Genomic DNA, 23,613 nt, shown 5'->3' on the forward strand with positions numbered 1-23,613 from the left:
GGAGACGACTTCAGAACAAACAGTGACACGAATCAGAGGACACCAGTGGAAGGGAATTTAAAACAGAGAACAGGGGCCACTTCTTCACTAACAGGGTTGTGGGAGTGTGTGGAACAAGCTGTCCAGCGGTGTTGTTGAAAGTGACACCCTGGTGGCTTTCAAGAAACAGCAGGATCAGATCCTCCGATCGATTATCCATGGATCAATTAACTACTAACTACCGAACGGATCCGATGGGCCTAATAACCTCCTCTCCTACGTACCTGCTGCTCATGCTGTTTCACATCTCTTGGTCTCGTACAGCAGGGACCCAGGTCCATTTCTGCTCATGGTGAGCAGCCTGACGTCTCAGAGTGGCAGAACCACTTTGTGGGCTCACGATGGCCTGGATCCCCCTGTCTGTGCTCAGGCTGAGGGGGCATTTGGGGTGGAGGGAGATGGTTGAACCACTGGCACCGTGAGTGTTGTCCTGGTTTCCCAGACTGCGAAAGTAAACCCCCTTGTTAAACGAGTTACAAACGCATTGCTCCCCTTGAATTTTCTTTTCTTTTCCTGGAAGCACCCCCTCCTCCTCCTCCTCCTCCTCCAAGGAATGACAGGTTTTTAAGCCTCCCTCACCCCCTGACTGACTATCAATTAACAGGGCTCGTCTTTGCTCTGGTGTTTCACAGCCCAAGATCTCCTCTGACTGATAAGGAAGGCTGTGGCACTCTTGTGCTGCTCAGAAACACAGCTCATCACGGCACAGCGCTGTGTGGGTTTAGCCGAATAACATGAGTTATTCAGCGCTTATCCATAGCAAAGGCCACTGGGCGGGTCTCTCTATAGTTTCGGATTTGGAAGTACTGGAGGGGGGAGGGTCCGTGGGTAGAATCACTGCCTTGCTGAGCTGGGGTCCTGGGTTCAATCCTTGGGGTGCTGTCTGTGCGGAGTTTGCGTGTTCTCCCCGCGTTCATGTGGGTCTCCTCCACGTGCTCCGGTTTCTCCCCACAGTCCCAACGCATGCTGGTAGGTGAGCTGGCTTCTGGGAAAACTGGCCCTGGTGTGGGTGTGGGTGTGTTTTGGCTTGTGTCTGTGTGAGCCCTGTGATGGACTGGCGTCCCATCCAGGGTGTACCCTCCCTTGTCCCTGTTGTTTACCAGGTTAGGCTCTGACGCCTCCTGTGGCTCTGTACTGGGTAAAACAGTTAGAGAATGGATGGGTGAAATAACAAATGTATTCATGCTTTATGCAGAAGGTAAATGTGTGTCAGTGTGTTTTGTGTGGACAGTGCAAACCTCTGGTACAGTGCAGACTGGCCGCGCCTTCCCATGCCACCGGCTCAATTGCATGTTCAAAAATTACCAGCCGAAGTCCAGCAGAGATCACTGGCCGTGGCTGTATTGAGCCTCATCTGAAAGTCGTAACGGGCTGTAATAAAAACACAATAAACTTTGAAGCGTTTTCTGGCTGGAGATGAAGTGTTCTGAGCGCGGAGAGATTCCAGACGTGCCAGGGCGCTGAGGACAGCTCTCCCTCGCCTCCCCCCGCCTCCGAGCGCCCGGCTCCGGGGCTGCGCCGCACTTCAAAGCCCGCACCTGGCTGCACTCAGCTCCCGTCCCGCTAATTGCGTTTGCGCTCGGAATCGCGGCCGGTGGAATTTATTGGCCAATAAAGGGGCCGAAGACCACAGAACTAACTGACTGCGTTTTCGCTGTTCGCGGTGCGCAAAACCCTCTTGTCTGGGGCTTGCCGCGGGGTCTGTCTCGTAAGACCATAGGAAAAGAGAGGCTGTTCGGCACATCTAGGCCGTTTCGGACCGTCTCAGAGAGATTGGTCTCAGATCACAGCTGCAAACTCGCTGTTCCTGACCCCTGAAGTTCCTGCAGGTCGTACAAGACGAAACTCCCGCCATCATTACAGGATTTAGAATGCCATGGGACTGGGTGTATAATTAGTTCAATGAATGAAGAGCTGATGTGGAATAGATCAGAATCTTGAGGACCAGACAGGAGAAATCGAGCTGTAACTCGTACATTTCACGCTGCATGTTTTATAACCCTTGTTGGAGATGAACTAGATGTACATAGTTTTCCACCTGCTATATACAATCTGGGTGCAACAACAATTTGAGCCCAGTTTTATGAGATTTTACTTTATTTTATTTTGTGGGATGTTGATTATATTCTCTCCTAGTTGTGCTTATGTCCCTGTCTTCGTCCTCCTAAATAGTGGAAAATAAAAATAAAAGCAAATCCCAGGAAATCCTGTGCTTTTGAGCTCCATCACAGAACACACAAGACTTTTCACCTTAATACTGGTCACACGCACTGCACTGCCTGTATTGTGACCAAGAACTGCAGAATATTAGTGCAAATAGAACATTTGTAGCAAGTTAAAAATGCAAAATATTATTCAAATACAAAAACGAGCACAGAACGTGAAAAGTATTCATAAATTGACAAATATGTGACCGAACTGCAAAGCACATAGAACGAAATTCATTTAATGTCTTAATTCAAACTTGAAATTCTTCAGGTTTAAGATTCACAATCCTTGCATGAAAAACTGATACCCCCTCCTTTATCATTTTACATTTAAGGGTATCTTTCCTTATTTCGTTAACTCCAACATTTCTAATCATACAATCCGATATAGACCTTCTTGTAATGCCATCACATTTTACAGACTAGAGATGTGAACACTTTTTCGGGGGGCTATTTTAAGAGAGTCTTCCTCTGTGTTGCGGTGTAGAAAAGGGCCTTTCTGCGATTTTCTTGTGTCATGTAAAGGGTGAAACAGACGTGGCCGGACCATTTCTGAAGGACTTCGGCGTCTCCCCGCAGAGCGCGTGCCTGCCTGTTCTTCATTACCGTGAGCACACCCGTCATTCCCATCCGCCACCGCGGTGAGGCGATTCCGGAGGGCTCGCGCAGCCGGGCGAGCCACAGCCGCCGCCCCCCCCCGTCAGCGCATGAACTCCGGGATTAAAGGAGAAACTTGGACGGCGATGAGACGCGCACAGAGTGGAGCTCTGCATCGCAACGCACCCTTCATTAAAGCACAACAACAACAAAAATGAGGACAAGAAACGACACATCCCGCTGTAGACGAAGGGGGAAAGAAATGTTGACCCCAACCACAACATTGAAACTATTGTGTTGCTGATCCTTAGCAGTAGCAGTGAACACAACTGTCGCCAGGTACGTTTTTTTTTTACTGATGTTTGTGGCGAATGTTGTCTCCCACCCATGCCACACCAGGCATTTTCACCCCTGAAAAGCGATCCAGCCTGTTTCCTACATGTTTCTACAAATGGTTCGAGACAACAGCCAGTCAAACATGAGAGCTGAACGGCACAGACACGGCTCCGGTCCCTTGATTTAAGAGCAGAGATTCTGACTTGTAATACAGGAACAGACAGGTCCCTGTTGCAGATCTAGTTGCTTATATGTCTTCAGGGAGCATAGTCAATCCAGGGCTGGGCAGACACACAGACCAAACTAATCAATTATGTCCACAAAATAAAGGAAACAAGACTTCTACTGGAATAGTTCAGAATGTGCAGTTAACATTTTCTAGCATTATGAATAGGGACCATTTACCCATCTATAAATTATCAGAAACCCACTTATTCCTGGTTGGGTCACAGCGACCCTTAAACTTTTTAAACAGCCGTGACTGTTGAGCCAATGTATTTATCCTTCTTTTTCAGTAACCTTGTTTCCCCAGAGCAGTTTTTAATTGATGATAGCTAAATATGTTAAGGTCTTTAGATATTGATGATTTAAAGGCTGCCAGTTAACCCTGCTGGACCACAGCTGAAGACCTCTGCTACACAGGGCTAGAGTGAGCTAAACCTAACTGAGGCAGCAGAGGAAACCCTCACAGATTCAGGGTGCACATGCAGACTCTACACAGAAGGCACTTAGTTAACAGCCATACCACCATGCCTCCCCTAAGAAATCAGAGGTAACCAATAACTCCATGTCACAATTGTAGTCCCTCCTCCTTAAGGGCGCTCCGGCTCTTTCACTTCGGACCTGATTTTGTGCATCTGCCCCTTGTTCCAGCCCCCTTCCCATCCCCCTTAAAAGCCAGACACTCAGTCAGTTCGGGGCTCTGCACTGATTCCCGTATCATGCGAGCCCGGGACTTGCAATCGCCTGGCTCCGTTATGTTTTTAAGTTTATGTTCCTGTTCCCCCTGCCGGTTCCGACCCGGTTCCTGTTTTTAACCTGTCTGTTCTCGGATGGACCGCCCGGTTTTGGACTTTGCCCGTTATTTGGATTCCCTGTCTGGATTACTACTGGGTTGTTTGCCTCGGCCACACCTCCCCCGAACACCAGAGCACCAAGGACACGCCCCCCTGTCTTAATTCCCATCTCCTGCATGACTTTTTCCCCCAGTGTTTCCTCACTCCACCCCGGATTGTGTCGTCCACATAGGGTCTGGAAAGAACTGTTCCCTTACACTCCAATCCAAAGAGCACCCCACCTACAAAGCACCTACACAAAGAACTCCAGAGACAAACTGAAACGGTTCTCAAGCAAGCTGATGACTGATCTGACTCGATAAACAAAGAAGACATCAGATGGCATTCTCCAACATCCTTCAGCATGAAAACAAACCGCAGGCCACGCCTTTAAGCAAATCAAACAACAGCAGCCTCACTAAAATGGGACTTTGGAAAACAAAATTAAGATGCATGTTTTTTATGTAACACTTGAAAAATGATCTTCCAAAACCCAATATTTTCTCCTGGAACAAAAACGATGAAAAGTGAGAAGGCTGTTCATTGTTATATAACCGTGGTGATATAGATGAATGTCTGGCATCCAGTGCATGACTATAATCTCCCTCTCTCACGGATGCTCTCCCCACAAAGGCTTTTCATGACTTTGACATCCTGGATCAAAGGCTCTGATGTTTTTTGTTTGCTCGCCTTCTTTAATATATTTGACAGCAGTCTACCTGTGACAGGGAGGGCTGTGTTTGATCCTAGACTGGAATGCCAGATTAGCTGTGCATCCCTGAGTCTGGGGAAACAAGTTTGCAAAGGATCAGGGAATTAATAGGATCCTCTCTTCCACAGTCTCTTAAACCATGAGCTGGATAGCAGTCCTGTTTGTCCTCTTGTCTTGGGAAAGACCATTCCTTAAAATATGACTCCACGTTCTTCTTCCTGAACAATAAGGAGATTTGATGATGTTCTTGATGGCCAAATGTACATCTCAAGGGAAAAAAATAATGAAAAAGTAAAAGGACCATTGGTGGTGAAAGAGTCAGATATCTTTGATTGTCTAACATGGTCTGCTCACTGCAAAAATGTGAAAACTATCAATACTTTGTGTTCTGCTTTTGCCCAAAGTCACTTAGATTTTTACCTGTCTATGCAGCTGGTCATTTTACTGAATCAATATGAGTAAAATGATTCAGTTTGAATGTGCCGGAGTACCTACCCTAGAGGGGACACACTGGCACACAGACACCACAGCTGTCACATTGGCACAGAGCGGACACACTGGCACACAGCTGACACACTGGCACAGGGCACACAGGACTGACACACTGGCACAGGGCAGACAGCAGGCACACAGCTGACACACTGGCACAGGACTGACACACTGGCACACAGGACTGACACACTGGCACAGGGCACACAGGACTGACACACTGGCACAGGGCAGACAGCAGGCACACAGCTGACACACTGGCACAGGACTGACACACTGGCACACAGCTGACACACTGGCACAGGGCACACAGGACTGACACACTGGCACAGGGCAGACAGCAGGCACACAGCTGACACACTGGCGCAGGGCTGACAGAACTGACACACTGGCACAGGACTGACACACTGGCACAGATCTGACAGCAGGCACACAGCTTACAGCTGACACACTAGCACAGAGCTGACACACTGGCACACAGACAACACAGCTGTCACATTGGCACAGAGCGGACACTGGCACACAAATGACACACTGGCACAGGGCTGACAGAGCTGACACACTGGCACAGGACTGACACAATGGCACACAGGACTGACACACTGACACAGGGCTGACAGCTGACACACTGGCACATAGCTGACAGCTAATACACTGGCACACAGCTGACACACTGGCACACAGCTAACACACTGGCACAGGGCTGACAGAGCTAACATACTGGCACAGGACTGACACACTGACACAGGGCTGACAGAGCTGACACACTGGACTACAGATGGTGAAGGATGATTTGATTGTGGAACATGTACATATGAAATGTACTAAATTTTGTTTCAGTGCTCAAGATTGCATTGTTTGGATTAGTTTTTCTTTGTATGGTACTTATGTTGCACTTCCTGCTTTATCATGCTCGTCTCATAGTTATTTAATTAATTTAGTCTTTTTTGTATTTGTGTACAAAGTACGTACGTGGTTTCATGTAATCTTTTTTGTGCTTGCACATTATAAATTGTACGTTTCCCCAGTTAGTGGCGACTGTTAAGCAAATAAATAATAATAAGAAGAAGGAAAATAATAAGAAAACCTCCCTTTTTATCCTTTAATGTTTAATTGTGTTTTGCTCTTAGTTTGATTAGTTCAGTTTGCTGTGCAATTCATTTTCCCTATCTCTTTTAAGAATCCCTTACAAATATTGTATTTTTACTGTTCGTTCTGAGAGAAGTTTATCTTATCTTTGCTTGTGCTGCTGTTTGTGTGTCTTTGGCTGTCTTATGCCACTGTATGGTTGAATTAGTCAGACTGTTCTCCGATTTCATGGGGAAATCACTGGTGATTCTACAGAACAACTTGAATGTGCGGTATCTTACATCCATCTGTAGAAGTCGAGTGCTTTGGACGCTCAGGGAAGCTGTGCAGGCTCAGCGCGGTTTGACTAAAACCTCAATAAAGAGATTGTGTTTGTTTTTTTTTTCCCTGGACAGTTTTCCGGATGGACCAGTTCTGCGTATAATGAGCTTTTCCACCCTGCAGATACAAAGTGCTTCAACATGCGGGTGAAAGGAACTCTGTCTAATTAGTCCCAATTATCGTGCCTGCAAATTACAGACGTCTAAAATCAGTGACCTTCTCTGCAGACTAAACTTTGCTTGAACCCGCTGTCTCTTCCAAGTGCCGCAGTCAGTGGTTTTCCCTGCACACATCCTCACACGGCGCACGGATCGCAGAGCAGCGCACTGGAGGGCCGTCTGGCTGAGGCTTTACATCACCATGATCCCCAGGGGATGGACAAGCTCCCCGTCTGCCCTGGTCTTCTTCGTCAGCACCGGAGAGAAAGGGAAACAGAGAAGGGGGGTAGTGGGAGAGGGTGCGCCGGCCAGATCCAGGGAGAGGCAGTGTGCTGGAAAGATTGTTCGGGGCGCTCCGAGAGCCTCCTCAGGCTCTGCGTGGACAGGAGCTCGCCGTGAGCCGAGCCTGGGTCCAGGTGACCGCTGGCGGTGAATCTGGAGATGTGGGAATGCGTGGAACCAATGGCAAAAAAACGGAGCCCGAAGTCGAACTGCACAGCAGCCGTTGAGTGCAAAATCGAGGCAAGAAGGGCGCTATCAGGCCCCCGAGAGGGGTAGAGGGGTTTCGTATCAGGATAGTTCACCTGACCTGAGCTAGTTAGCAAGTCGTGTGCACTACTCTCCATTACACAAAAATAACTTGGAAAAACAACACAACCCCCCCCCCCCCGTCCTCATGCTTCAGGTTTTGCAGATTTTGCAAGTGGAGACAAGGGAAGTGGACAGCAGGGCCTGCGAGATTCCCGCTGTTGCTCGCCTAGCTAACCGAGAACTCCCTGGGAACACTGGTTAGTTCAAATAAATCAGCAGAGAGTGCAGTAAATGCAATCTGTTGACTTTAAAAAAGAGCCATTCACCTCTTTAGGGGTGTTTGTAATCTTGGAAGACGGCCGCCGTGGCACTTGTAATACGGTCAGGCAAGACTCAGCTACGGAAGCCGCAAATGTGGTGCAAAACTCCATCATTGTTGATGTACAGTACAACTAAAGAGCTGTTCTCACTCCTGTGCACCTGCGGTACATGAAGGATATTCGAAAAAGCTTTCCTAAAGGTTTCGTTAATGTCATCAGCCAGAGTAGCTGCAGTCTCGTCTGTGCATCTTTGCGTTAGTGGAGATAGAAGGACAAAAGAATATGTCTCTGTGTCTAGGATGAAAGTCCATCTTCGTGTGAGTTTCTTTTTCTTCTGAAAAGGTCCCCAAACACTGTAGAATTGACATCAGAAATGACATTTTCTCTGGGTTTCTCTGGGGAAAGTTTCCTGCGCCTCAACAGGGCTCATCAGTAAAGTGTGTCAGGCAGAGAGAGAGATTTAAGCAGAGGGACGTGAGGGAGATATAAGGAGTTGGGCTGCAGCAGGAGAAAATATTAGTTTCGTCCCTTCATTGCCTTTTGACGTGACAGAGTGACTTGGGGTTGTGAATCCCCAGCTTGAATTCATATTAAATTCACTGTCTAGTTTCATTGGGATTTTAAAATGAGACTCTATGTGGGGCACTACACATCAAATATATTACAAGTCAACCCTCAGTGGATCTGTACTAAAAAGTTCTCGCAGAGGTGTTTTTAATTAGCAACAGTGCTATCATGTGCTACTTTATAATTAAAATGATTAACAGTGCATTTCTTTGTCCGTTCTTAACTCTGTTTTTCTTGTGTGGACATCACTCTATCCTGTGGTGGTCAATAATGCCCTATTAGCAAATAACACTGCTTGTAAAGAGAATTAATTCTCCTGCCTTGTAAGAAAAATGTCTCATTCATTACGAAGGGACAGCTAGGTAACGAGCCTCCCATTTAAAAATGTGATTTTAATTTACTCGCAGGAATGAGAGCCTGCTCTACTCTTTTTCAATTGCTAACAGTCTGAAGTGATGAAGAGATTATGTTGCTGCAGCACTGGTGAGGATAGCTCAGAAAAAAAAAAGTTTGCAAAGAAGTCTGTGTTCAGTAACCTTACCGCCCCTGTGAAGAAAAGGTGATAACAAAAGCTAAACCCTCGACAAAGAAGACTGATTCACAGAGGGCTTGAATGCAGGAGAGACACTCTCATGAGAGAGAACATAGCCACTCTCCCTGTCAGGAGACTTTGCTGTGGGCCTTGGGCCTACTGGGTATACTGACAAAGCTGAAGCAGTTGCTAGGTGACAGGAGCTTCAGTATAAGGTTTAATTGCTTCGTTAATTAAGAAAAGCATTCTGATGGTAGAAGGAATTGGATTTCTAGTGGAACGGTGTTCATGATTTAGATTTCTTTTTTCAAACTGGCCTGACCACCGACTATCACGGCAATCAAGTTTAACTGACACTACCTGGCATTGTCTTCTACAATTTAGGAACTGTGGTGGACCAGACCTTAAAAACCTGTGTTCAAGCAGTAAGCAGTGTGCACTATACCAGGAATGGACAAATTATGTCCTTGTGAGACATCAAATCTTCTGGTAGCATGGTAGCGTCTTGGTCAATGTGGTCTTTCACTGATCTAATTTCTCTCTTCGTTAGAAGAGAGTAATTTCTGTCAGGTCTTAAGCCTTACCTGCATTTTGAAAGCAATTGATAACCTGTCACTAATCTGACCCTGAAGGATCTGGTTTGTTCATCCCCTGCTCTGTGGGTGGCAACCGCTGTGTGTGTCCTCGGCAGGAATTAAAACGAAGACTTCTTTGTATGAGCGCTTAGGAATTTAGGAAAAGTTACAGATGAGATCAGCCGATCCTGGAGAACTGGTTACTGATGACATACAGGTCAGAAACTCTTCTCTTGCTGCATGTGAGGGATGTCAGATTGCAGTGCGTGGCAAAGTGTTTTATTCTGAATACAGCCCTTTATTGGAATGATGCACCTCTGATTTTGAGTCCTAAATGCAACAGCAAATAGAAGCAAACTTCTTTTCCTGCTCCTAGTTTCCTTCCTGAGCTTCTAGTACTTGTTTCCCTTGTTGCTTTCGGAATGCGTAAGAAAATAGAAGCACAGTTGAAATGTCAGCTTTCTGCATGTCTAATTCCTCTCTTTGATTGACTTTGAAGGCTGCCCCTCCCACGTGCTACACAACTTTTTGCTGAGTGATTTTGGGGTGACAGGTTCTCGTTTCCCTTCTGCTGGAGTCTCAGTGTGACCCTCCTAGATGGGTCAGAGAGAATGCAACACAGCCAGTTAGGAATCGGCTACTTGAAAGCCCATTCAAAGCACAAAAAGCCACAGTTCAGATGAGAAAGAAATGCGAGGGTTTGGGAAATCAGCTAATGTCAGCTACTGTACCATGGTGTCCCTCTGTTGTGGAGGAGAGCAACCTACATTTCTGGACACTGCTGGTGAACTGCTGAGTTTTGAAAATAACCAATACATTTGCATAAAATGAGTTCTTAGTGGACTTATGGAGTGAGGCAAGCCAGTTTTAGGGAGTGTGGTAGTTTCAGCTGATCTCCAACTAGAGGTCAGTAGGGCCCCTGTTGTCTGTTCATGGGTTCACATGTGTTGCATCGATTGTTTAATGGAATAACTGGTGAAGGGCCACATGAGGTAACCATGGGGTTAATTTAGACTAGTTCAGACTCACGGGGGGCGGCCGGTGCTGAGTTGGTTTAGATCAGTGGTTCCCAGTTGTGCTCCTAGTGACCCACCCACCTGCAGGTGTTCATTCCATCCACCTTATCAGATAAACAAAGCCTTACCTGATTGAAGAAGTGGCTGCAATTTAATACTCGCATTGTGTCTCTAGTCACAAGTTTGTGATTTTATTTCATCTGCAAAATACAACGGTTAAAGGTGCTACATGTTGAAGAGCTGGGAACAAACAGTTCAAATGGATCTTCTTCTTCTTCTTATGTCAATGAAGGGTCTGATTGTGTCACTGAGGGCTCAGCTAGAAAAAAAACAACAGTACCAGGACCAGGATTGGAGACCACAGGTATAGAGCCAGTCTTTGTTTACTGGGAGCAGAAGATCTGGCCTAATAAAGACTCCTGTGCACAATATCCTTGGTGTTTATATTCTCAGGTCTCACAAGCCACCTGATTAGAGGGAGAGCTGGAGCAGGGAGCAAATAAATGCTTTGATTAATTGGCTGACTAGACTGAAGGAAAGGGTTTCTCCTGAAAAGAGCTCTTTTCGCATTCCAGCTGCCCGTAGGAGCACACATGCTCTCCTATAAGCAGCTCCATTTCCACCCCTGGGAGTGAACTTTTTTCTATCCCATCAAGAAGCCTCGGACTCTTGGCAGATATTGTTAAAAATCCTGAAACGCAGGCACACTAGTGGAATTTAGAAGATCATGTGGTTTAGCACATCTTCCTGAAATGTAAATAATGGCTGTTTGCTGGAGGAGCTCTTTCCTCATTGGGGTCTGTTTGAGTTTGCAGAGGCAATCCCCAGATTGATGACATGAGATTCACACAACAGCAGAGCTTAATGATAATCATCTTCTCTCTCTTATTCCCGAGACAGTTTTTCTTGGAGGGTTGCAAAAAAGGGCACGCGACGCAGCAATGCCGTTATTAAATTGCAGGATGTCTAAACCTTTCCTCTGGCTCCCAGATGAACTTGTCTTGATTAGGCTGTCATCTGTGAGATTTCGTTTAAGGAATATTTTCATGCAATTAAAACACGCATTCAGCTTTTCTGCAGCTCTTCGTCACTGATTGCAGGGACACACAGCATGCCGTCTTGCATATTGCTTACCGTGTTGTGAACTGTGAACAGGGCTATTGTAAACGGTAACATTGCATATTTAAGCCATTTCTAAAACCCATCCTCCAAGCCTGGCAGGAGATGCTAAAGCACTGGTATTTAAGAATATGAGAAAGGTCACAGAGAGGAGCCCATTCTGTCCATCTATCTTGCTTAGGATTTAGCAGCTAATTCACGGAGGATCTCATACAGCTGTTTCTTGACAGCAGTCAAGGTACTGGTTCTCTCAGCTTGACTGGAGAGCTAAGAATTAATTAATGTATATATTATGCATCTTTATTTATTTCAGCTCCCGTTTGATTGAATTGGTGCAATAATTCCTCCCATCTCTACTGGCTGTGTGTGGAGTGGAGTGGGTGGAGAAAGTAGCTTCCCTTCTATGTGCAAAACACTTTGGGCTGAAAAGTGCCCTATCAATTCTCACAGCACTGGGGCCCTGAGTTCAGTTCCTGGGGTGCTATCTACCTAGAGTTTGTACGTTCTCCCCGTGTTTGTGTGGGTTTCCTCCAGGTGCTCCAGTTTCCTTCCACAGTCCGGGGACATGCTGGTAGTTGAATTGGCTTCTGGGAGAATTGGCCCTAGTGTGTGTGCCCTGAGATGGACTGGCGTCCCATTCAGTGTATACATTTGTACCTGTTGCGTGACAGGATAGACTCTGGCTTCCGTGCGACCCTGAATTGGATGAAGTGGTTAGAAAGTGGGTGGACAGAACTACTGCTGCCAGCAGTGCTTAACGTGTAGCCGGATTGAGTATAGCTGTAATCAGATTTCTGGATCACAAGGAGTTGATGATGAAGTCAGGTCCGAGGCACACTCTAATGTGGTGTGTTCACACAGATGGGTTCCTTCAATAGACGTCACTCTGGATTGTGATACAGCATACTCTGTGGGTGGATGCCAGGCCAGTGAAGCAATTCTAACAATCTTGAAGGTAGAAATTGTGGCGTTAGGTTACATGTTTCTTTAAGATTTGAACAGGATGTCGCTAGTGTCCAAGTGAAGCATTGGGCTCCATACAGCATGCATACAAACAATACAGTACAACTGCAGTATTTAAACAAATGCCCTATAAACAGCTCTTCTGTAGTGACCCTGTGTTAGAGATGTAAAAGTCAGTTTTCTGCCTGGACGCCTGTAGAAAGCTCAGGTCTTCACCTGACTCAGGAAGCCAGCTGGCCTGACCCCACTATACTCGTCTGTGCTCGGTTTTCCGCCTGACGTCTGCTTGAACAAATATCATCTCAGTGCCGGTGCTGCTCATTTTAATGGGGTAGAGGCCTAAGCACTGGAGTACACAACAGGTAAGGCTGTGTTAGTCACAGGAGTGTGCTGAACATGCTGCTGTCCTGGGGTAGCTGGAAGGCAGTGATCTTTCAGCGGCTGTTTGGGTGTTTTGGATCCAGTGCTATGGGGCTGGGGGAGATTAGATCGCTGGCAGTGCCGCCTCACCAGGTGCTGACAGACCCCCATGATCAGACATGCCAAGACGCCCTCCCTGATGCAGGCTGATGTGGGCACCATGCCCTGTGGGGGTGGAGGACACTCATGTTCTGATTAGGATCATTTGAAGCCAGACTAAACCTGACAATGCTGTGTGCGCTCTTTCTGCACCCAGAGAGGGCTGCTGAAATATGTGTGGCACCTACCTTTTGCTTCACTTGCTGCATGGCATTTGGTAACATCTAGCTGTTGGGGTTGTACAGCACCCTGCAGGTGTTACTTCTGTGTTGAATGGTCTCTAAATTTTAATAATGATATTCATCTTAGAACTGATTTCATTTGATAGCTTGCAAAGGTAATGACTGAAGCAAGACACACCCTGGGCTTGCACAGATAAAAGCACAGCACAGGCTTTTATGAGATGAGCTTCTTGTTAATGCCCTTAAGAATCTAGCCCCCCAGCTGCCGAGAGAGGACAGAGACTTCCCAGTGTCCCAGATTGCCTGCAGGGGAGAGGACAGACTATTGCCCAGAGCAGAGCAGTACTGAGCCCTGTTGCTGTGCCTTGTGGGCAGGGAAGCACACATGCATGAGTTCTAAAGACATCAGCAGTCAGCCCAGCTCTGCAACAGGGCCCAGGTGAAAACATTCTTCAAATGCAGCTGGTTCCTTACTCTCGGCTTATCATTTGTTGCCCAGACAAAGATCGGGGAAAACTCCACGTGTCTTTATTGATTTAATTGATTGGCAGATGGGCAGCTCCAACTAATAACCTTTGGAAGGTGATCAATAGAAATATTAGCTGCGCTTATTTAATCTTTGTAATCTATGCAAACGGCACGCGCACATTCTCACCGAGCTGCGGTGCACACAGCCCACAGCAATGTGCTTCTCACTCTCCATACGCATCAGAACCTAAGCTGTTAACCCAACTACTCCAACTAGCTCTACCAGACTGTGCAGTGATGTTTGTCCAGACATCCACTGGAAACAGAACTGCAATCCCAGTTTCTCAGACCAGTTATTTCATTTTGGTACCAAAATAAATTCATTGATGGTATAAAAAAAATAAAAATGTACAAAAGGAAGCACAAAACTGTGAACTTTGTCGAAGTACTGCAAGTCGCCATGTTGTTGCAAAGCCCTGGTCACACCACGGGAGCGAGCAAGAGATCGCACCAATTGTGACGTGACGTGGCCCTTCCTGCTCACTAGTCCCTGTAATGACTGATGTCATGTGATGTACAAGCGAATAAGTACAGGTTGTGCAGCAGATACTTCACCGCAGAAATCTTCCAACGTGATCTGCATGCGGATTTAACAAGTAAGTAGTATTTGTGGGGAAAACTGTCTCAGGCTCGAGAGCAGTATTTCTATTGGATTAAAAGGGCCATATTCACAAACCTGCTTGTTTACAGTGCAACAGGGCTGCTTCGGACATTTTGTTGCTTCGTTCTGAATTGCAGGACATGGAAATGTTGCCTATTTTGTGATGTAAATTGGAGGTTTTACATGTTACTGTGCACATTTTACTGTTATATCGGTTAGAAATGCACTCGTCAGTGCTGATTCTTTCTCACCCCCAAATGTGAAAATAGCGCTGCAGGTCCCTTTAAGAAACCGGGCTGTACTTACCTGACTGGGAGGAACCCACTGCTTTTCAAGAAATTCCAATTCAGGGAAAAAAGAGCACAGGATCAGTGGTTAGCGACCCTTGCAGGGGAGGAAAGCGACAGATTTGTGATGGCCTGGTGTCCCATCCACAGTGGGCACAGGATGGGCTGCAGGCTGTCGCGGGTGGATGGATGAGGAAATAGGCAAAAGATAGTTAAGAAAACGGCTGGGGTACGAGCCGAAGACATAATTTTACACAAAGGGCAACCCAGGATGTCGTTGAAGCTGATAACATGACTTCCTTTGGGACGATATCCTCAGATCAAGAAGTGATTAACAACCAAAAGAGCTAAATGAGCATGGCTGCGTCCTCTCTTGTTTGAAGCTTTTCTATAATGCTTCCCTGCTAACTGTGAGTCCTGGGGGCTGATTTGAGTGTGTTGGAACGACAGATAATTGATCCTCTTCTTGCAGAACCTTGTCAGTCCTGGTCAGCTGGGGGATGCCAGCAGCAGTTTCCGTGGCAACCCAAGCTGCTGCCTTCTGGGAAGAAAGACGAGTGACACAAACCTCTCTTCTGTGAGAAGCTGGCCGTGTTTCAGGGAGGAGGAGAGGAGGAACAGAGGTTAGGAGGTGGGGGAGTTGCAGCGGGAGGGGATTAGGAGATACCTGCTATGGGGGCATTCTCTCCGTGTTTGAACTCCATGACTCAAGGGTTAAGAATGAGTGAGGAGACATTAAAGAATTCCTCCGACTGTAGGTCACACAGCCTCTCACTTTAACCCTTTCTCCTCTTTGACTGCAGTGTTTCATCCATCTCCGGGAGATTTGCAGAAAAGCAAGGAAACAGACGGGATCTTTTACAGACGGGAGCAGCAAACTGTGAATGCAAATCAGAGATACCAGGGAACTGATCACAGCTGTGGAATCAGTATCTGGGTAAGCAATGGGATAAAGCCAACGTGTGGGTTAAAATGTAAAGAATATAACAAAACTAGCAAAACCAAAAGCATTCTCACTGGGAAGAAAAGTCAGAGTCCTGACCTGTGGTCCAAGGTGTTAAATGCCTTGAAAGGCCAATGCAATTCCCTGTTGGACCTCTTGTGCACACAGAACCCAAGACGGTTCCATCACAGCTACTCTTGATCTGTCCTGTCTTGTTTTCCCCTGGAGACAAAGGAAGAAGGCTCAGTTTCCAACTTAAATACTTTTAATGGACAGCTAAATAAACATTTTTTACCCATCTCCACACGGCCTCTTTGTGCTGCTAAATTTATATTGCTCCTGAACTGTCACTCTCACGAAACAATGCCTATAGTTGGATCCAATAAGATTTTGTTTTCTCATATAAAGACTGATTAACCAGTAAGAATGCCTTTACTACAGTCATCACATTTTAAGCAATTGGATGGATCAAAGACCACAGTAGAAGAACCAAAGGCTAGCTGGTTGGTTTAACTTCCTTATTATATTCTTATTTATAAGAAAGTCTTTGTTTGAAAAGTTACCCTGCAAAGCATTCTGTAGTTTGTAGAGAAGTGTTAAACGTGTCCACATGATTAGACAGTAATAACTACTAATAATAGATAACAATCGAGTTTTATTTGGGATTTTCCAGATATTTAAACTGCTGTATTATGCACACAAAGTAGTGGGGGAAAGCAGCCCAGATAAATGACCAGGAGAAAACAAGAGTTCAATTCAATGCTTGGCTGAAGGCGTGAAGCAATAGGTCTTGAAGTGAATTTGGACAGTGAGCTCCATAGATATGGGCTGAACATCAGAAGGCTCTGTGCCCTGCAGTGTGGAGCCTGGTCATCTGCAGAGTGACCTGAATCAGCTCATCTCAGATCAGAAGTGGGCAGGCATGAAGGCAGTAGGGTTTCAGGTGGCAGGAAATAAGATCTCATTCCAGACAGGAGCGTAATCTAAGGAATTCTGATTGAGTGAGCACCTGCCCCTTTCCTGTCCTCTAATTAAACTCCCAGTGTGTCTGTGGATGTCTGTCTACAGGCATTCACTCTGCCTGATTGATTGTCCGGAGAATTTTAGGAATGCGAGTTCACAGTGGGCCAGTTACTAAATCTCCTAGGAACCTGAGGTCAATATCCTCATATTAATAGGGCAGATGAGAGTTTTCTTTGTGGTGGCACAGAATGTCTGGTCTTGACATAGTCCCTGTTTGAAGGAGGACCTGAACACCATCTGTCCCCTGTCTGAAAATGATCTCTCAAAATTTAAATTTATAGCTTGATGTGACTTTGAAAGATGGCTGTAAAAGTCTGTTTAATTGTTCATTTAATCAGAGAGTTGAGCTCTAATTTCCTTTTATTTGTTATTTAAATGAAAAGTATGTTTATACAGTGTACATATAGTATAGGATTGAAACAGCAATAACGCCATAAGCTTGCAGCCCAGCCTGAGTACCAGCATGGTAGCCATTTCTGTACCAGGTCACCACGCAGCCTGACAACAGCTTCAAAAGGGTGTGATCGAGATGAGGATTACGAGTAGGCTGCATTTTATAGCCTGTCCTCTGGATTTGGCCGAGACACCATGTGGAAGCATCCCCTGCACTTGTGAAAAGCTTTGTGGTATCATCGTCTCCCCATGGCTTGAGGCAAGCCTGCAGGGCCTGTTGACGTGGCCTGTGGGAAACTGGCAGCGCTCCCTCGTGCAGCATCCAAGGAGTGTCCGCCTATGTGTGCTGGGGAGTGCTTGGCCAAGATTAAAAGTTAAACCTTCCTCGCCCAGTAATCCTTTGAAGATGCAGTCAATCTCCTAAATAAATAAATATTGACTCTGGAGTCCGTAGACAAACAATAACAAAGCAGCAGGGTTGCATAGCCAAGGGGCCGAGCTGTGGCTGTAAGGGACAGGAGCTGTTAACCACGGGCCTGCGGCACTGCCTCCTATTGAGAAAACGCTTCCCAGGGCACGAGCCGCAGTGAGCTGAGGATGATGAGACACAGCACTGGCTCTGGGTTTCCTGCGGAGTGCAGAGTGCTGGCTGTTAGGGGCTGGAGAGCAGGCAGAGTCTGGCACTTGACCTCCACCTTGACCGAGAGCAGCTCCACACCCGAGCCCCAAGTGAAACGCACACACACATCCCCCTCGCCTCCTCATCGCCAGCTTCCCTGTTCGAATCCCCCCAGTGTCCGCCAGATGTCCAGCAGAGAGAGGAAAGACCCTCCCCCTCTCTCCCCGTCACCCTTCTCCCTCTTTGACCATGTGGTTTTCATTTTCTTTCATCTTTCGAAACCTCTGGCTCTATTTCTGTCTTCTGCTCTGGTGCACTCCTCTTCTCTGCCTTCGCCACTCTCTCTGCTTTCATCTGTCTGTGATCCCCCCCCACCACCACCAGCACGCCAAGCCTCTTAGAACTCTTCTGTTCCTGTCACAGAGCCCCTCTCGCCCCCCCTCCTCTCCTTGTTTTTGTTCTCCTCTCTCTCCCCCTGCCCGAGACAGGTCGGGGGATTGCGTGCGATCGAGAGAGGTATAGTCTTTCACCGGCCCGCCCAGGAGCGAGGCGAGAGGAGAGGAGGGAGTGGGAAGGGGGGGAGAATCCTTTTCCAAACACCATCTTTTTAATGCTCCTATTTCACCAATCCACTGCAAGGCTAAAAGATAAAGGAAAGGAAAAGAAGAAGACGAAGCAGTTATGGTAAAATACCAGTCAGGTGAGGACTTAAATGTTGACTTAAGGATGTAGACCGTTTAAGGAAAGTATGATGGCTCACCAAGATACGATCCATCTCCCAAGAGTAGCCCCGGTCCGTACCGCTGGTGTCACTTTTGTCAGGTCCCACCCCATCCTGCACAACTCCCATTCCGAATCTCACCCCCTGCAGCCGACATTCACAAAATTCCCGGGAATGAGAAGCCAGTCCCCCAGGGGTCTCCTGGCTCCAAGATACAGTATCTCAACTATCCCAGGAGCTCGAGAACAAAAGGCCAAGAATATGGCCAGACTGATCCAAGGACAAGGCAACACAAAACTCTCTTTAGAACAAACGGTGCTGAGAGTCTTCCCAAGCTGCCAGATCGGTGCGTCTCTCCCCATCGACATCCCACAGAAGCTTCCCTAAGTGCCGGATTTAAACACTGCATGACCCGCAGAAACATCCACCAGCTGTGCTTCTGAACTGACCAGCGATTGTTTGATGTACAATGTAAGAGACAGAAGGGTCTCCTTTCTCTTACAACACATAGATTAACTGACAAACAGTGATAAGATGAGTCTGGGGTCTGCAGTTGTGCTACCCAGACTTCCAAATCTGGAGCCACTGTGATCAGGTCCAAAAGGCACTAAATCACACATCCGACACAACAGTCCTCAGGACAACAGGCAGCCGGGAGAAACGTGGAGGAAGATTGACTCTCACTAGGCCTTTCAAATGGTTCTGGTACAGATAGAGGTGTGTGAGTGAGGAGGCCATCAGATGATTCACACACACAGAGGCTTCATAAAGGAAGGTCCTGAAATACTGCATGTATCTGCTGTGCAATGGGGATTCTGGTGCAAATGGCCGCCCGGTGTTAAACTGTGCTTTTAAAAATGAAAGCCTACACCACGTCGGTCAAGCACTGTAATTAATGTCTTCGATTTATATACGATTTTTCACGCCACAGGATCCTAAGAAGCGCTTTAGATCTAAGAGGGAGCTCACTTCATTCACCACTGAAGCGCAGCCCCACCTGGTTAACACATGGCGGCCATTTGCACCAGTAGCCCCACTATGCAGCTGGTCAGGTGGAGAAGCGGGAAGTTGTTTCAGCAATCGCATTGTTTGGGGACTTTAAGGAGGCTTGGTCTTATAACCCCAGAGTGGGATCTAGCCAGGATGCTGGGGTTGACACCTCTGCTGTTGCTAACAGTAGCCGGGACCTTGTTTTGACACCTCATTGGAAGGACAGCAACGACGGCAGTGTCTCTCCTGCTAGCCACACCTGGGCAGCAGTTTGGAAACTGTGGTGCAGGAGACGGAGCACCACCTACTGGTGCACCAACCCAACTGACGGCAGCCGCCCAGTTTCCCTTCCTGCCTTGCGTAGCTTCTGAGATCTGAAGAAATCAGGATGGAATGGAGGAATGCTGAAACGTCTTTGAAACTGCAACAACATTGTAAAAAAACCCCCAAACTTGTGCTGTACAAACTGCAGTTCCTATGATCTACCGGGGTGCACGTGCCCCCCTTTTCAACTCGAGAAATCAGGTCCCATTTTGGATTCTAAAAGAGTTCTGTTCTCCACTGTGATCCTTACTGATTGCTTTCTTAACTCCATTTTGCTCTTTCCAGTTTCTCTCCAAAATAAAGTTTTCCTTCCGTAAGCAGGGTGGGAAAAACGACACACAGTCTCTTTCTTTAAGTCTTGCTATGCTATGCCAGGAGAGGGGGGGCTCTGATTTTTACAGATATCAGAAGGAAACCTCCCACCTGGAAGGTCAGGGGGGTCCTGCCTTTTAATTGATCCCGGGGAGACTGCCCACCCCTGGACTGAAGCACATCAATCTTCACAGTGACTGTGACTGGCCGGGAGGCACGGGGCTGAATTGGACCGCGGCGAGATGCAGGAGGCATCAGAATCAGGGAACATGAGGAGGAAGAGGCAGAGCTTGAGGAAGAAAGGCAGAGGATCCGTCCAGACTTAGCAAAGGACCAACAGCACCAGAAACAGCTTCCAAGATGGAGGAAACAGAAGTACAACCGACATGAATCTGACAAGCTAGCACTTTCCAGACACCTCCTCTCCGCTCGTAGCTGCTTTTGACCACGAACCAGCTCTGACTGCAGGACCTGGCTGCCAGTCTGGAGAGAAGCACAGCAACCGCATCCTGTGTCGAAGGCTTCAGCGAGGTGCTTTCTCTTTTTTTATATGATGTTTAGTCTCCTTCTCCCCCCCCCCAAAAAAAAAAAATAAATAAAACGATGGCAGAAAAATAAAAAGGAAGGAGAGAGAGAGCCTTTTAATCACTGAGACACTGACCCAGAAAAAGTGGCACAGACACAAGTGAAAACCAGAGGAATGTTTTTTCCCCAGGAATCCGGCTGGAGGGAGTCGCGCCACGGCTTCAACTGCGTTTGTGTTCAGGAGGGGGGAAAAAAAAAGTCTTAAACAAAACCAAATTGAAGGATTTGTTAAAACCAGCGCTCCAAAGTCTGTAGGGGAGTCCAAGCTCTTAACCGCAGTCTCTCTGCTGTTTCCACACTCACTGCAGAGAAATGAGGCTCCAGGGAAAGCCAGCTGATGAATCTATCTATCTTTTAATTAGAAAGCAATTATAAATCACCAGCTGAGGCTGGGCTCACTCTACAGGGCTACTGCTAGGTGAACTCAGAAAACCCCTTCGTACTGCGCTGGAGGCTGACCTGTTAACCTATGTCATATTGTTTGATGGGGGTTACACTGGAACGATCAGAGTTTAGATCTAAAATTGGCTTAACTACTACCTGTAATAGCTTTGTGTCCTTCAGTGTTGCTGGCACGAGCAGCACTTGTGATCCAGCGTTTTTTCAGCACATGGAGCACTCAACCCGGCTTAGAGATGTCTGTGGAGCTGCAAAATGACGCCGTCTGATAAGCAGGATGTAAAGCAAGGAAATTGTACATCTGTGTTGGGAATGCTTGCATGCCAGTAAGATTTGCTTTTGGAACTGTTTTTTTTTTTTATTTTGCAAAACTAAACAAAGAGACTGCAGTGATCCATTAAATCAAAACAAAGGACATGTTTGGCTCATGTTTGAAGCTGTATTTGCATCCCCGCTCTCCACTTCCTGGTGAAAGCAGAGTAATGGGTTCATGCAGAAAACACAAACACACACTTTTTAACACAACCAACCAACGCACATGCAAGCCCCAGATCATTCACATACATGAGAGCTGCTGGACGATTGCTGTTTCGCACAATCAGATCTGGCTCGGATGCAATGCAGTCCAGAACAGCCAGCAGAACAGGACCCCACACAACCTGTTGTGCATGCATGCAAAAACACACATGCAAAGACTCACAATAGTCCAGGCAATGGGAGGAACACACACACACACACACACACACACACACACACACACACACACACACACACACACACACACACACACACACACACTCTGCCTCCTCCCCCCCTCCATCCCGGCTCTCATTTTAAAGGCAAGCGTCTGTAATCAGAGCGCTGGGCTGGCAGTTCTTGTCCTCTGACTCTGTAGTGGTTTGACTGAAGTCCAGACATTCCAGAAACAATCAGAGCCCAGACAGCAGCAGCCAGTCAGCACGGAATTCCAGAATAGTAGCGCAGGGGCTAAAAATAGACCGTGGACAAGAAGGAGGGAGTGATGAAGGGGAATTTTCTGTGCACTCATTCACAGAGTTATCATAGCAGGGGGGCAAGGTAAAGCAAAGTGGAAAAGAACAAGACTATTGAGAACTGCAAGTCCATGAAACACATTGGACCTGAGAACCCACATATTGATTCATATTAAGAGCGCTTGATCAGTTTTGCCTATCGTATAATGTGCTTTTTATAACACTTACTGTGTTTTTCCCCAGCGGCTGGAAAGTTCCTGTTTCATTTCTTTGCTCTCTGCCATGGAAAACGTACAGCTGCCTTTCTCAGTGCACAGCTTGGAAAGAACGCTACCCAAAGCCCATAATCCACAAATAGTAGGCCAGTTTTGCATCTCGGTAGTGTGCGATTGCCTGAGTACAGGGGACCTGGACTGACGTCCCGGCTAAGGCCTGCAGCAGCAGATTAGTGTGACAGAGCCCCTGGAGAGACTGGATCTGGCTCTCTTGAGTTAGTCACTGTGTTGTGTGTCTGGGTAGCGCAGCACAATTGTCGTGCTGTTGTACTGCTTGAAGAGGACGTCTGCTGGACCAGAAGAGGAGACAGCGATGGCTGTGCTCTAAGGTAAACTGCTGTGCAAACACCCTACACGTCCGAGTCACAATCAGAAAATACAATAGACTTACGGTATGGTCATCGATTACTCAAAGCCTCCACTAGAAATGTAAAAAAATTCTAAAACAACTTAGTTTGGGTGAGGAACAAATAACCATGTCAATTAGCAATCTTTAATTCACATTCAACAATATTCAAAAGCCTGGCCCTTGCAATGTAATGTAACTTACGCACTATCTACCAATCTGAAGGGATGTAGTATCTAATGTGTTACTTTTACAAGTCAAATCTAATTAGTTAAGCACATTCCTAACAAAAATTATGAATGAGAGAAGGTTATTCATTAGAGTTGTTTGGTTGCTTCTTTTTTAAGGATGTCATCCAGTTGTTTTTTGAAAGAAGCCAGGGTATCAGCTTCGACAACAAGGTTGCATGTTCCACACTCCCACACCCCTTTGTGTAATGATGTGTTTCCTGTTTTTTCAAGGCAATGTAACAGAATCTAGATTATTGATATAAATTAGGAACAATAGTGGTTCTAATATAGATCCCTGGGGTACTCCACCAATTCAGTCCGTCCATGTTCTAACCCTTTCATCCGATTCAGTGTCACAGGGGGAGCCAGAGGTTATCCTGGCAAAAACGGGAATGGGAAGTCAGTCAATTGCAGGGCGCACACAGACAGACAGACACTCACACCGGGATCACATTTTCCAGCAGCCAATTAATCTACCACTATGTTCTATGCTCATGCTAGTTAATGTATAACTTAGGCCTTGCTCAGCCTGAGGAATGTTGTCTATTTCTTCCTTATTAAACAGTTGAGGAAAATACTAATTTAATACCAGCCATGTCCCTTTCGTTCTGTAAAAAGTCCCCTTTATTATCTACGAGACACTATACGTTTATTGTTTTGCTATTGTAATACTCTAAAAAGCTTTTAATTAGCCCCCCATTACAATATTTTTTTACAT

At 46.6% G+C, this 23,613-nt stretch overlaps 1 long non-coding RNA gene across 1 annotated transcript; it reads left to right on the forward strand.

Annotated features, from left to right (window-relative positions):
• The first annotated feature begins 2,538 nt into the window (after positions 1–2,538).
• On the forward strand, positions 2,539–23,129 carry LOC148655257 (uncharacterized). The gene is made up of 4 exons (XR_015941231.1): positions 2,539–3,182; positions 15,216–15,366; positions 15,547–15,680; positions 22,288–23,129. It is a non-coding gene; the product is annotated as an uncharacterized LOC148655257 (long non-coding RNA).
• The last annotated feature ends 484 nt before the right edge of the window (positions 23,130–23,613 follow it).

This window comes from Lepisosteus platostomus, chromosome 9 (assembly GCF_059453375.1).
Source record: "Lepisosteus platostomus isolate fLepPlt1 chromosome 9, fLepPlt1.hap1, whole genome shotgun sequence".
NCBI classification, from domain to species: domain Eukaryota; kingdom Metazoa; phylum Chordata; class Actinopteri; order Semionotiformes; family Lepisosteidae; genus Lepisosteus; species Lepisosteus platostomus.